The sequence below is a fragment of the Gobio gobio genome (assembly GCF_949357685.1).
Source record: "Gobio gobio genome assembly, chromosome: 24".
Classification (NCBI taxonomy): Eukaryota; Metazoa; Chordata; class Actinopteri; order Cypriniformes; family Gobionidae; genus Gobio; species Gobio gobio.
In genome coordinates, this window is record NC_137120.1 from 27822021 (window position 1) to 27836036 (window position 14016).

The following is a 14016-nucleotide window of genomic DNA, read 5'->3' on the forward strand; positions in this document are numbered from 1 at the left end:
CTCCAATACCATTCTTTCCCGAGGTACATGAGGAGGTTGCGTGGTCCTGGAAGAGCCCGTTGTCTTCCCATGACCGTTCGACGACCTCCTCTGCCTTCTCCGCCCTCGATGGAGCCGCGGTCAAAGGGTACACTGGGGTCCCCCCAGTCGAACGCTCTGTTGCGATGCAACTGTGTCCTCAGAGTGCTTCGACCTGGCGCGGTGACCCAAAGCACCCCTCCAAAGCCTGTAGGTTTTCGTCGTCCCTGGTGGCGAAGACCTATAGAGCTGCGGGGCAGGCCGCCGCTTCTTTGCACGCCATGGGAACCCTTCAGGCTTACCAAGCCCAGTTGCTGTGTGACCTGCACGAGGGCCGAGCTGATCCAGTACTCAGCAATGAGTTGCGTGCCGCCACCGACCTCGCTCTCCGGGCGACAAAGATGACCGCACGCTCCCTGGGTCAGGTGATGTCCACAGCTGTGGTCCAGGAGAGACACCTATGGCTCACCCTGGCTGATATGTGTGATGGCGAGCAAACCCATTTCCTCGACGCTCCCATATCCCAGGATGGGCTATTCGGCGGCGCGGCTGAGAGCTTCGCCCAACAGTTCTCAGCCGCCCAGAAGCAGACTGAGGCCATTAAACACATCCTGCCCCGGCGGTCAGCTGCTGCCTCCACCCCACCGCCCCCGCAGGTGCCTCAGTCTGCTCGCCGCCGAGGGTGCCCTCCCGCGGTTCCCTCTTCCTCTTGCGCAGAGGAAACCGCAGGAAGGCGTCCCAGTCCGCTCCAGCCCCGCAGCCCATGAAAAAACACCAGGCCAAGCGGCGCTCCTGACGTGGACAGCTCAAGGATGGGCAGTTCTTTCCAGGAGATGGCAGCAGGGCCACTCCTTCCCCCGGCGGAGGGCCGGGGGAGAATCCTTTGTTCAGCACCCTAATGTGGTTAAAGAAAGAACTGATACCCCCATCCCTGAGCACCCAGAGATCGGTGATGACAGTGTGCGCCACCCCCGGGTCCCGCCTCTCGCATTCCTCTCTGTCGCCAGCCTCCTCTCAGAGCAGACCCCAGTGGAACGCATGTCCTTCCCTGGTCTCCTCTGTCAGGACGCAGCCATTAACCGTGCCCCCACACCGGGACGCTACGCCCCCCATGTCCGGGCCGGTAACGCTGCTTCACTGCCCCACCCTGGGTACGTCTGTGGTCCGAATGACCCCGCTGGTGCAGTTCCTGGGAGCCTGGCTTCAACTTCCAGGAGTGTCCCACTGGGTCGCGAAGACTGTCAGACTCGGCTACGCGATTCAGTTAGCGCAGGCTCCTCCCTGCTTCAGGGGAGTCCGCCATACCATGGTCGGGGCCAACGCCCCCGTCATGCGTGCGGAGGTTGCCACCCTGCTGGCGAAGGGTGCGATCGAGCCTGTCCCTCCGGCCGAGATGAAGTCCGGCTTCTACAGCCCCTACTTCATTGTACCCAAGAAAACCGGTGGGTTACGGCCAATCCTGGACCTGCGCATTTTGAACCGATCCCTTCACAGGCTTCCGTTCAAAATGTTGACAGCGAAACGCCTTTTCGAATGCGTTCGTCCAGCCGATTGGTTTGCAGCGATCGACCTGAAGGACGCCTACTTCCATGTCTCCATCCTTCCTCGACACAGACCTTGCTTTCGAGGGGCGGGCATACCAGTACACGGTCCTCCCATTCGGGCTATCTCTGTCCCCTCGCGTCTTCACGAAGATTGTCGAGGCAGCCCTTGCACCACTCCCGCAGCACGGGGTTCGCATACTCAACTACTTTGACGACTGGCTCATACTGGGCCACTCTCGAGCGTTGGTGTGCGAACACAGAGATCTAGTGCTCCAACACTTAGCCCGTCTGGGCCTTCGGGTCAACTGGGAGAAGAGCAAACTCTGCCCAGTGCAGAGGATCTCTTTTCTCGGTATGGACATTGACTCGTTCGCCATGTTCGCGCAGCTTTCGAGCGCGCGCGCGCAGTCTCTGCTAACTTGCCTCCATCAAATCGAGAGCTAGAGTGCGGTTCTACTGAAACTGTTTCAGAGGCTCCTGGGGCATATGGCATCTGCATCCGCGGTAACGCCGCTCGAATTGCTTCATATGAGACCGCTTCAGCATTGGCTTTGCGACCGTGTCCCGAGATGGGCATGGCAGTCTGACACGCTCCGGGTCCAAATAACCCGGGCCTGCCTCCAGACACCCTGTGGTCGAACCTCAGCTTTCTACGGGCCGGTGTGCCCTTAGAACGAGTTTCCAGGCATGTTGTCGTATCGACGGATGCCTCTGCCATGGTTTGGGATGCCATGTGCAATGGACAACATTCAACATCCGCTTCCGGGCGTTGCTGAAGGGTCAACATGTACTGGTCAGGACAGACAACACGGCCGTTGTAGCGTACATCAACCACCAGGGCGGTCTACGCTCCCGCCGTATGTCTCAACTCACCCGCCATCTCGTTCTATGGAGTCAGAAGCACCTGAGGTCCCTTCGCGCTGTCTATATTCCGGGAGTCCTGAACCGTGCAGCCAACGAGCTCTCACGGCTTCAGCCACTTCCGGGAGAATGGAGACTCCATCCCCAGATGGTCCAGCTGATTTGGGAACAGTTCGGCGACGCACAGGTAGATCTGTTTGCCTCCCACGACTCTTCCCATTCCAGCCTGTTCTATTCCCTGACCGAGGGCACTCTCGGCACGGATGCACTGGTGCACAGCTGGCCGCGGGGCCTACGCAAGTATGCGTTCCCCCCAGTGAGCCTTCTCGCACAGCTCCTGTGCAAGATCAGGGAGGACAAGGAGCAGGTCCTTCTGGTCGCCCCGTACTGGCACGGCCAGACCTGGTTCCCCGAACTCTTACTCCTTGCGACAGCCCCTCCCTGGCCTATTACTCAAAGTTTACGTGGCCGCAATATCTGCCTACCACGACCTCTTGGAGAACAAAAAGGTAAGTCAGCACGACCCGGTCATTCAGTTCCTGAGGGGAGCTAGGAGACTAAATCCTCCTCGTTCTCCCCTCGTACCCCCTTGGGACCTCACAGTAGTCTTAGATGCTCTGCAGAGGTCCCCCTTTGAGCCTTTGCGGTCAGTCGATATTAAGTTCTTGTCTACAAAGACAGCGCTACTGATTGGCTTCCATCAAGAGGGTAGGGGACCGGCAAGAATTTTCGGTTGATGAAGCGTGCCTGGAATTCGGGCCGGCCGACTCTCACGTGAATCCTGAGACCCCCGGCTCGGATATGTGCCCAAGGTTCCCACCACTCCGTTCAGAGGTCAGGTGGTGAACCTTCAAGCGCTGCCTTTTGAGGAGGCAGACCCAGCCTTGGCACTGCTCTGTCCAGTACGCGCGCTCCGTGCTTACATAGACAGGACGCAGTGTTTCAGGACCTCAGACAAGCTCTTTGTCTGTTATGGTGGAGAGCGGAAGGGAAGAGCTCTCTCGAAACAGAGGCTGTCTCACTGGATAGTGGACACCATTGTTTTGGCTTACCAGCAGCAAGGTTGACCGTGTCCCCTTGGGGTTAGGGCCCACTGCACTCGGAGTGTGGCCTCCTCTTGGGCTCTAGCGCACGGTGCCTCACTAACAGACATCTGCAGAGCTGCGGGGCGGGCGACACCCAACACATTCGCCAGATTCTACAATCTACGAGTGGAGCCAGTGTCTGACTATGTACTCGCCTCTACTAGTGGCCGGTAATTGACCAGGCTCAGGTGTCTTCGCTTGCTAGCCATTCCACTCCACGGACTGGATACTTGTGTTTATTCTCCTCAGGTGAGCTTCCCGAAAGCCCTGAGTTCCTCAAACACTGTCTACGCCGACGCCAGTTCAGTCTGCCCTCTCTCGAGCCCAGACCCTCGTGTTCGGCCAGGTGCCCCGTGTGCATGGTTCCCCTCCGGCGACCCCCACACGTGAATTTCCACCGTAAGCCTCCTCTGTGAGCAGGTGTCTTTCCCTTGGCAAGTCCCTGCTACCCCTGGGGTTAAAAATCCACCTTCGGCTGGGACCCCAGAGTTTTCCCATATGCAGCCCTTAGCGGGTCATATGTGTACTCTCTAAGTCCTCCCTACAGGTAGGCATCTTGGCATATCTCCACTGGAATATGCTTCCCAGTGTACCTTGGTATTCCTGTGTTAAGTGGGAGTCCTTCGTCCGTACTAGTCTTACGACAGGGCACTCGCACTTACGCAGGGCACTGGAAGACAGCTGAGTGGCGTGATTGTATTGGGACCCCCATTCGTTAGTCACTAACGTTACGTCGTAGTGACTGAACGAAAGGGAACGTCTCGGTTACGGATGTAACCCTCAGGGAACGGAGACGTAACGTCCCTTTGCCACACTGTGCTTGCTGGAACGGGAGTTCAGTCTTGGCTTCTCAGCAGGTAACGTAATGCGATATTGCCACGTACTTCCTATTTATACCCACGCAGTGGGGCGGAGTTACGTATGCAAATTCCGCATGCCCATGGCATTAGCACTGCCATAGGGCGTTTTCTAAGATCTCGAAGATGATAGGTTTCTAAGCGAAACCCCCATTCGTTAGTCACTAACGTTACGTCTCCGTAACCGAGACGTTTTACATAATCTACTTCATGCCTTCTGTCCTCTGATTGATAGTTCAGCCATTTTATTCATGTGTAAATGTCAAATATGACACAACAGGCTTTTGGGGAACTTTTATTTGTCCATCTCTCAGTTATCATTCATGCATATACAGTATGAGCCATAAAAGCCTGATGTATAAATATGATACTCAACAATATATATATATATATATATATATATATATATATATATATATATATATATATATATATATATATATATATATATATATATATATTGCATGTTTTTTGTTGAGTATCATATTACACACAAACACATATATACTGTATATATATATATATATGCAAATCAATGATGATTTAGAGATGGACAACGTCTCGGTTACGACTGTAACCTTAGTTCCCTGAATAGGGAACGAGACGCTGCGTCACCGCTTTGGGAACGCCTCTGCGTGATTGCGTCGTGAAGCACGTATGTAATCAGTCCAATAGAGAGACGGGACGTCATGGGCAGGTGACGTCATAGACCCGGAACTATAAAGGCATACATACCGGCAAACACACGCCTACAGCTTCTGAAATAGGATGAAACAAGACGCTTGCGGGCATGCGGGGAGTATGGCAGGGTGACGCAGCGTCTCGTTCCCTATTCAGGGAACTAAGGTTACAGTCATAACCGAGACGTTCCCTTTCAAGGTAACTCAAGCTGCGTCATCGCTTTGGGAATGAGACTATACTAACGCCCCCATAGGAGCCGGATGCCCGCTTGTGACATAGTCAGGGCGAGCACCCGAGCCCCAGGAGTAGCACAGATGTCAAGCTCGAAGAACCTGACGAAAGTGAGCGGAGAGGAACACCCTGCCGCATCACAAACATCCTGCAGGGAACCCCCGCCAAAAATGCCCAAGAGGCAGCCATACTCCTGGAGTGGGCCCGGACAGCCGAAGGAGAAGGCTCCCCGGCCGCCACATAAGCAAGTGAGATAGCCTCGACTACCCACTTGCTCACCCTCTGCTTCAAGACTGGACCACCCCCCCCCCCCCCCCCCTCGAGGGAGGCCTGTAACAGCAGATAGTCTTCCTGGTCTGATATCAGAAACGGAGGACAAGAGGCCTGCAGTGCTAAGGGTCTCACAGGATTAGTGGGAACCTAGGAACATGAACCAGCCTAGAATATAGGAAGGCCTTAGCCAACCGGGAGCAAATTCCAAGCACAAGGGTGCAACAGAGGGCAACTTCTCAGAAACTTCCTCGAGCGGCTCAAAGGGAGCCTCGGAAAGACCTTGAAGGAGCACAGGCCAGCACCATGGTGCGTACTGCAGGTCTCAACCTCAAAGTGCCACGGAGGAAACGAGTAACCAGAGGGTGTCGCCCCAAAGAAACACCACTCAAAGGAGTGTGGTAAGCTGCTAAGGCCGCCACGTACACCTTTAATGTGGAGGGAGCTAACCCAGCGGAGAACCTCTCCTGCAGGAACTCCAGCACCTAACTCGCAGGGCAGTTAACTGGATCCCACAAGAGATCTCTACACCATAAGGTGAAGAGTCTCCACTTCAGTGCATACAGTTTCCTCCTAGAGGGAGCTCTAGAGTGTAGAATGGTCTCAACAACCTCAGTAGAGAGACCAGAACTTATGAGCTGGGCCCCCTCAGAGGCCAAGCCCACAGTTTCCACAGCTCTGGGAAAGGGTGTACGAAGACACCACCCGCCTGAGAGAGAAAGTCCCTCCTGAGTGGAATCTCCAGGGGAGAGCCGTCGAGGAGAGACACGATGTCCGAGAACCATACTCGGCCCGGCCAGAACGGGGCTACTCGCAGTAGACGGGCCCCATCCCGGCGCACTCTCTCTAGAACTCCCGGAAGCAGAACAATGAGGGGACATGCGTACAGGGGCAGCCTCGGCCACTCCTGTACCATAGCATCCAGTCCGAAAGGAGCTGGAGGTGCTACGGAGAACCACAGACGACAATGAAAATTCTTGTGAGTGGCGAACAGGTCCAATTGAGCCCTGCCAAATCTCTCCCAAAGGAGCTCCACCACCTTGGTGTGGAGTCTCCACTCCCCGGGCCTCGGCCCCCTCCTCGACAGGATGTCTGCTTCCACATTCAACCACCTAGGAATGTACATAGCCCTTGCTGAGAGCAGTTTACCCTGGGGCCAGAGGAGAATAAGGCGCGCCAACTTGTATAACTGGCGGGACCTCAGACCTCCCTGATGGTTGACGTAGGAGACCACCGATGTGCTGTCTGTGCGAACGAGCACATGATGGTCCCTGAGATATGGCAGGAAGTGCTTCAGAGCCTGAAACACTGCCCGCATTTCTAGACAATTATGTGCCACGAATGATGGTGTTCCTGCTATATGCCCTAGGCCGAGCAACCACTCATGGTCGCCCCCCAACCCGTAAGGGAGGCATCCGTGGTCAGAGATACTCGCTGACACGGTGCCCCCAGTAACGGGTCTTGGGCCAGGAACCAAGGATCCTTCCACATGACCAAGGTGCAGAGACCCCGCCGCATAGCCTTGATCACACGAAAAGGACTTCCCCTCTGGGAAACCCCGGTCCTGCCTGCCAAAAGCCCTGAGCTGCATGCCCGTAAGGGAGGCATCCGTGATCAGAGATACTCACTGACACGGTGTCCCCAGTAATGGGCCCTGGGCCAGAAACCAAGGATCCTTCCACATGACCAAGGTGCGGAGATCCCGCCGCATAGCCTTGATCATGCGAAAAGGTTTCCCCTCGGGGAAAAACCCTTGGTCTTGAGCCACCACTGTAACAGTCTCACTGCTTATAAACCGTATATATGCAGTAAATTAAGTATTATAACTGCAGAAGATGCTCTTAATGGCTTGGTAGGCAAAGTCGGGGCTTAATGGCCGATGCCGAATCCGGAGAGAGATGGCTCGCAAGCGTCTCCTCCACCCTCGGCACCGAACCATAATTATGTCTCATCAGACCCGTAATATTATTCTATACACAGATGTGGGGGCTGGAAATTTACTTAGACATGGACCGCTCCCATAATCTCGACACCTCGGTGTGGAGATTAGAGAGAGACGGCAAGCCCCGCTATGGAGGCTGTATAGTAGGCACAAAGAAAGCGCTCATTAGCCTGCTTTAACTGAGGCGCGCTCCTGATTAAAAATATATACACATAAGATATAATGAATATATACCATAATATTTAACTGCTTATTCACCACCTCCCACTCCTCTCTTGCAAGGGATTGAAGTGGCGAGTCTCCACATCCACCTGCATTGATACTGCAGATATCAACCTCCTATTTTACTGTCAGAGCTAGATAACTGCAGCATCACGGCCGCCCCCCGGGCGGGAGAAACCGCAGCGCGGGCTCCCGAACCCAGAGAGGAAGCACCGGACCTGCCAGATGAAGGCAGAGAAAGGGATGAACCCGTCTCTAACCCCTCTGACAGGACCATACGCAAGCCCCGCGACACAATCCGCTTTCGCTGCCTCTACAGCAGTAGTGCTCATGCCGCGGGAAACGCGAGCCGCGGCGCCCTCCTCGAAGAACGCCCGGCAGGATAGCACATTACTAGAGGCAGCGCCTCACAATGCTCACAACCAGCCCCCTCGAGAGCCGACTGAGCGTGTTGCTACCAAACAAACAAACAAACAACGCACATCCAGTGTGTATCCCCACTCATAAAACTTACATTATTATAGCTAGAGCAGGGAGGAACACACTTTCTGTACTGCTGTACGTACTCGCCATAGTGTCTCTCTTTTATGTGTCAGTATGTGTTGCAAACTTGTTATATGAAAACAAAAAAGTCTGAACCCAGACACAAACATAGAGTTGACAAGGACAATGTTACATAGCGAGCTTGTTGAAGACAACAGAAGCTGTAGGCGTGTGTTTGCCGGTATGCTTTATAGTTCCGGGTCTATGACGTCACCCGCCCATGACATTCCGTCTCTCTATTGGACTGATTACATACGTGCTTCACGACGCAATCACGCAGAGGCGTTCCCAAAGCGGTGACGCAGCTCAAATTCCCTTGAAAGGGAAATAAATGTTCCCCAAAAGCCTGTTGTGTCATATTTGGTATTTACATTAACATTAACATGAAAAAAGAAAATAAAAATAAAAATAGTGTTTTTAATTGTTAGCATTAAACATTTTTTTTTTATGAAAGTAGTATTAACATATAGGTTTTGTCACTTTTGAGTGATTTATGACTCTTGATGAGTGATTTATTGCCCCCCTGTCACTCATGATGTACATGTTTCAATGTGTCAAACATGTCTCATGTTCTGAGTATCATGGTATGGTATGAGTGTCAAACTGACTGGCGGGTCATCAAGGTCCTGTGACCCCTGACTGACATGACAATGTTTGTAAATCAAAAGATCAAACAGATGTTAGATTTGACTTTTGATTGGACTTAAGACAAGTTTAATGATCACACACCTCTCACCCTGTCATGTTTTGTTCCTTCCTGGTCTGCTGTGCCCTTCCTGTCTGGAGAGGTAAAAAGGTGTTATGTCTGGGACTGTGACCATGTTTCACTTGATGGTGGGAAATTAAAAGACACCCAACAAGTTTAATGTTATGTCGCCACCTCCGCAGGATCAGCAATGTTTGATCAATATGGTATATGTTAATTGAGTCAAAATATTTGAGTCAAGACAATCAGGAAGACCATTAACCCTACACCACACTGGCTATATCCATGTAAATATAATGTCCGGGCATGTTCTTCTTAGAACTACTGTGTGTGTGTGTGTGTGTGTGTGTGTGCGTGCGTGCGTGCGTGTGTGCGTGTGTGTGTGTGTGTGTGTGTGTGCAACAGTGTGTGTGTGTGTGTGTGTGTGTGTGTGTCAGCACCTCAGTAGGATCAGTAGAACCTGAACATGATCTCATGAGAATACATTTGTATCTTTACGTAAAGTGTGGTTCTATCACTCGTACATTTACTTAAGTTTTCATACACACTAAAACATACAATAGTGACGTATTGACAGCACTAAAACGTGTGAACATTTACGAATTCCCATGTATAAATATTAAAATTGTGGCATTAATGTTTTGATTCTATTGTCATATCATATATGCCATACATGTTTTCAGTCACATTTATTAAACGCAGTTTACTAATCTACTTAATATATGAAATAAAATGTTGCTCTGTTCATGACTTCTGCTGCAAACTCATTTCGGAGGATTATATAATGTTAAACAAGACTGCATATTAAAACCTTAAAATTAATAGAATTTTGTAATCATTTAAACTTTTTATAGTTTTTAGTTTGTTTGCCTTGAGACAAAAAAAAAAACGTATATGCTATGCAGCGACAAGTTGATGTACATTTAAAATGAGGAAATATCTTCATTGATTAAACTTGAAATTCTGCTTTGTACCCCATACCAAACTACTATATACCCCCAGAGAGGACTGCGACTGCAACACGTCGTCATTTGAACTACCTTTGGTACCTCTTTTGACATTTTCACAATAAATAAATTATTGTGATTACACTTGTCTGTCTGTTATGCTTTTATTTATAAAAATACGTAGTTTTAATAAATGGCACAAGTAGGTTTAGGGGTAGATTAGTTAACTGCATTTAATAAATGTTCAATATATCTTTTTCATGCTATTGTTACTAAAATTGTCATTTTCCAACACATTTCTGTTGTTTTCTGTCATTTACATTTTATTATCTTTATATTCTGTATAAAATGGGTATGTTTAGGTTTGGGGGTAGTGTTAAGGGATCTTACATTAATCTATAAAATGGTAAAAAGGAAATTATACTGATATCTTTATGATATAATTTTTTTTTCAATACAATTCGTATAAAGATTTGTGTTTGTAAAAAATTTTTTTTTTTTTATATTTTCAGTTTTTTATTTGTAAAAACGTAATAATTCTACGCTTAAATGTTACCAATACATCCATTTTCTACATTGAATATTCCAAAACACTCAATATAGTAAAGTGACAGACTAGTCACACATCGCCATCTACAGACATTTGCAAATTAATAGAGTGCCCCATTGCATCTACATCTAAGTACTCTGTTACCCCTTTTCCACCAAAGCAGAGCCAGAGCTAATTCAGAGCCAGAGCTAGTCCCAGTTCATAGTTGGTTCGACTGTGGAGCTTTCTAAGAACCGTTTGCTTTTCCACGGGCTGAGAGCCACAACAGAGCCATGTCTTACGTCACTGTATACGTCTCATCTCTCTCAGCAAAGCTAGCGAGGCAGCGGCAATGTTGCCAAGTCCGTGGTTTTGCCGCGGGCTGTTTTTTCATGTCCACGGGATGAAGCGACCCCAATTATGTGATATTTAGACCCATATTGCGAATTTTAGTAGGCAACCATGCCAAAAAACACATATTTTACCCCCAAATGTGATTTTTACTGGGGAATCCCCCCTGGAACGCGATTGGGCTTGTTTTGAGTAGCAATTGGGGCAACCCTGCCGGGAAACACACACACACACACACCAGGCTTGTTCGAGGCGCATCAGCGCTTGCCAGACCGATCCACATATGATATAAAAACGCATGAGTGAATCAAAAGCATGAGGAGTCATATGCTCTCGCAGGACTCGTTATCATACGGCGATCGGTCTCTGCACAGCACCGCTGCGAACAAGCCTTCCATCAACAATGCAAACGTTGCGTTACTATTCATCCACATGGCTTTACGATCCTACATCGGCATCAAAACACAACGCAAACACAGCGAATCCAACGCATTCATGTAGTTCGCCGTAATTTGTATAGACGGAGATTACAAACGAGCAGCAGCTGTTAGCTCCATTAGCTGCTATTTCACAATGGCGGATCTCAAGTTTGTGTTCGTCTTGTTGACCCCGCCCCCAGCGCCTGACGTAATCGGTTCTTACTTCTAGCCCTGTTCTAGCCCAGCAATGTTTTGGTGCTACTTAAGAACCACTTTTCCTGGCTCGGAGCTAGGGCTTTGGGTGTGGAAACACAAAGAACCGATTTGAAACTAGGCTCTGGCTCCGATCTAGCTCTGGCTCTGCTTTGGTGGAAAAGGGGTATGTGTACACATTAATTCTCCACTACCTCTTTGTGGGAAACAAAATGTCCCTGTCGTTCATTTGTTTTGAGATTCTTCAATAATTAGAATTTCATCAATATTTTTTACTAAATTTAAAGTTATCTCCACCTTCACTCTACCTTCATGTGATATCAGACAAATTACAAATAAAAGTTTTATTGTCCCTCTGCACCGCTGCACGTGCCGCGACCGCCAGTCACCACACTGACACAACTCTACAGGATGCGATGCTGTAATCCAGTGGTTTGTTCTAAAAGGAGCCACATCCGAATAGAAAAAAAAACACTGCACAAGGCGCAGTAATCCACATTAAGGCACCCAGTCCGTCGCTATCCTCCAGTTTGTCTACCATCTGTGATGAAGTCTTTTGGTTAAAATTGCATTTCATCTTCAGTTAGCCGGTTAAAGGGATAATTCACCCAAAAATAAAAATTCTGTCATCATTTACTCACCCTCAAGTTGTTCCAAACCTCACTGCATGAAAAGTGGGATTTTCGTCAGTATGTGGCACTGTAGATTGCCGTGGAACTTCAGGTTTACGACTGTGCACGGCAATTTGCAGGCAACACCGAAAACTGCCGGAAATTGTCGGAAATTGACGTGGGCCTTGCTTAGCAGTTGTCCCCCCATGACCCCCCCTCCCTCCCCTTAATTCTAGGGGAGGCTTTAACATGTAAATGAACATGCTGTGAGCTACACAAATGCAAATCAGAGTAGCAGCAGGGGGAGTTTTATCTAGGTTCTGAATTTTTCCTCATTCCTTGTTTAAATTTACAGTGACTGTTTTTATTAATACAAGTCTCATTTAATTGTTTTCCAGCTGCCTGTAAGACGTATTATGAATCGACACGCCGGAGCGGAAACTGCGAAGTTTAGCTCGGAGTAGATCAAGAAGAAAAAGGGTAAGATTTATTATATTAGATCCGTTTTTTGTCAATGTGAGTATTTTTCAGGTTGCTTATTGTCTTTATGGATTGTATTACAGTTGCTGGAAGCGAGACAAAGTGTGCTGGCTGAGGATGAGATGGACATTTGGAAGTGCGCAACCATTGAACTCATATCTGATGAGGAAGACGGCATTGTTGACGGGGTGTCTGGACGGATTGTGCGGCCACCGCCCTCTAGCAGCCTGGAGCTCTCTCCAAACTCTGTGCCACTTTGCAATCCAGATTAGAGGCGATACCGAAATACAGGGCAACTAACCATATACGCCTGTGTTTCCCGAATGTGTTGGGCACTTCTTTTTGACGTTTTTGGAGGACAACATAAGAGACATTACTGCTGCACTGTACATAGTTGTGTGTTTGACAATAAAGCTCTTTCTTTGAATAAACAGCTGTGTGTTTATAAATTAAGCTCTTTCTTTGAATAAACGGCACGGTCCGGGCAAATTTTCCCATATATTCCTTGATGGTATGAATAGTGTAGTTCATAGCACAATAACATTAATATAAAACAAATTATTACAACATAAATTATATATTTATTATCATTATTATTGGGGTTTACATTTATAATGAGCCAGGGTGACCAATAATGATTGGTTTGCAGTGATCTGCCAACCAATCACGAGGGATTTTTCTTGTTTAAAAGTAGTGGCTTCAGCCAATACTGAGTGAGTAAATTCATGTCTGGCCGTTGACTCTCTGGTTTCGCTGCTATTCATATGCTAATTAGAGGCGTCGCACCTCCACGGGCTCTCAGCGGGGGGCTCTCCACCTACGTCATGGTTCGTTTACAACAATTTGTGGCACAGACGAACGCGACGTTCGCTGCCTCTAAATTGTCGAAAACTGCCGAAAATTAGGGAGATTTCCGGGAGTCTACACCCAGCAAACACAGCAACGTTGTAAAAACGTTTTTTTCACGTTGTGAAAAGGTCGTGATAACATTTTTATCCTACGTATTTAATACGACAGAAACGCAGAAACGTATTTATCACGTCCAAACTGTTCTTCACTTCACACATGTAATCAAAATGTTTTTACTGTTATCTTTGAAAAATTACTTTAATATAAAACAATATTATAACTACAGTAAGAGAAATAGATTAAGTGGTATTTATAGATCTCTTTATAATTCGTCATAGGCTAGTCACAGGTTACGATATTTCTGTACATCTGAATATTCAGCTCATTACTAACACTTTTTACATTTCACCTTACCTGTAGGGCGGACCTCTGGTTGTTGCCCATTTTATAAAACTACATTAACATATGTAGTACTAATAATTTATACTATACACAAATGTAGTCACTCATTGTATTTATTCACACAATATAAGAAATATGATTAGGTCGTTCACAAAAAAAGAAAAATCTGTCATTTACTCATCCCTGCGTAAATCCAATGTAAACCTGTATGACTTTCTTTCCACTGTTGAACAAATGGAGGTGTTAATGTTAACC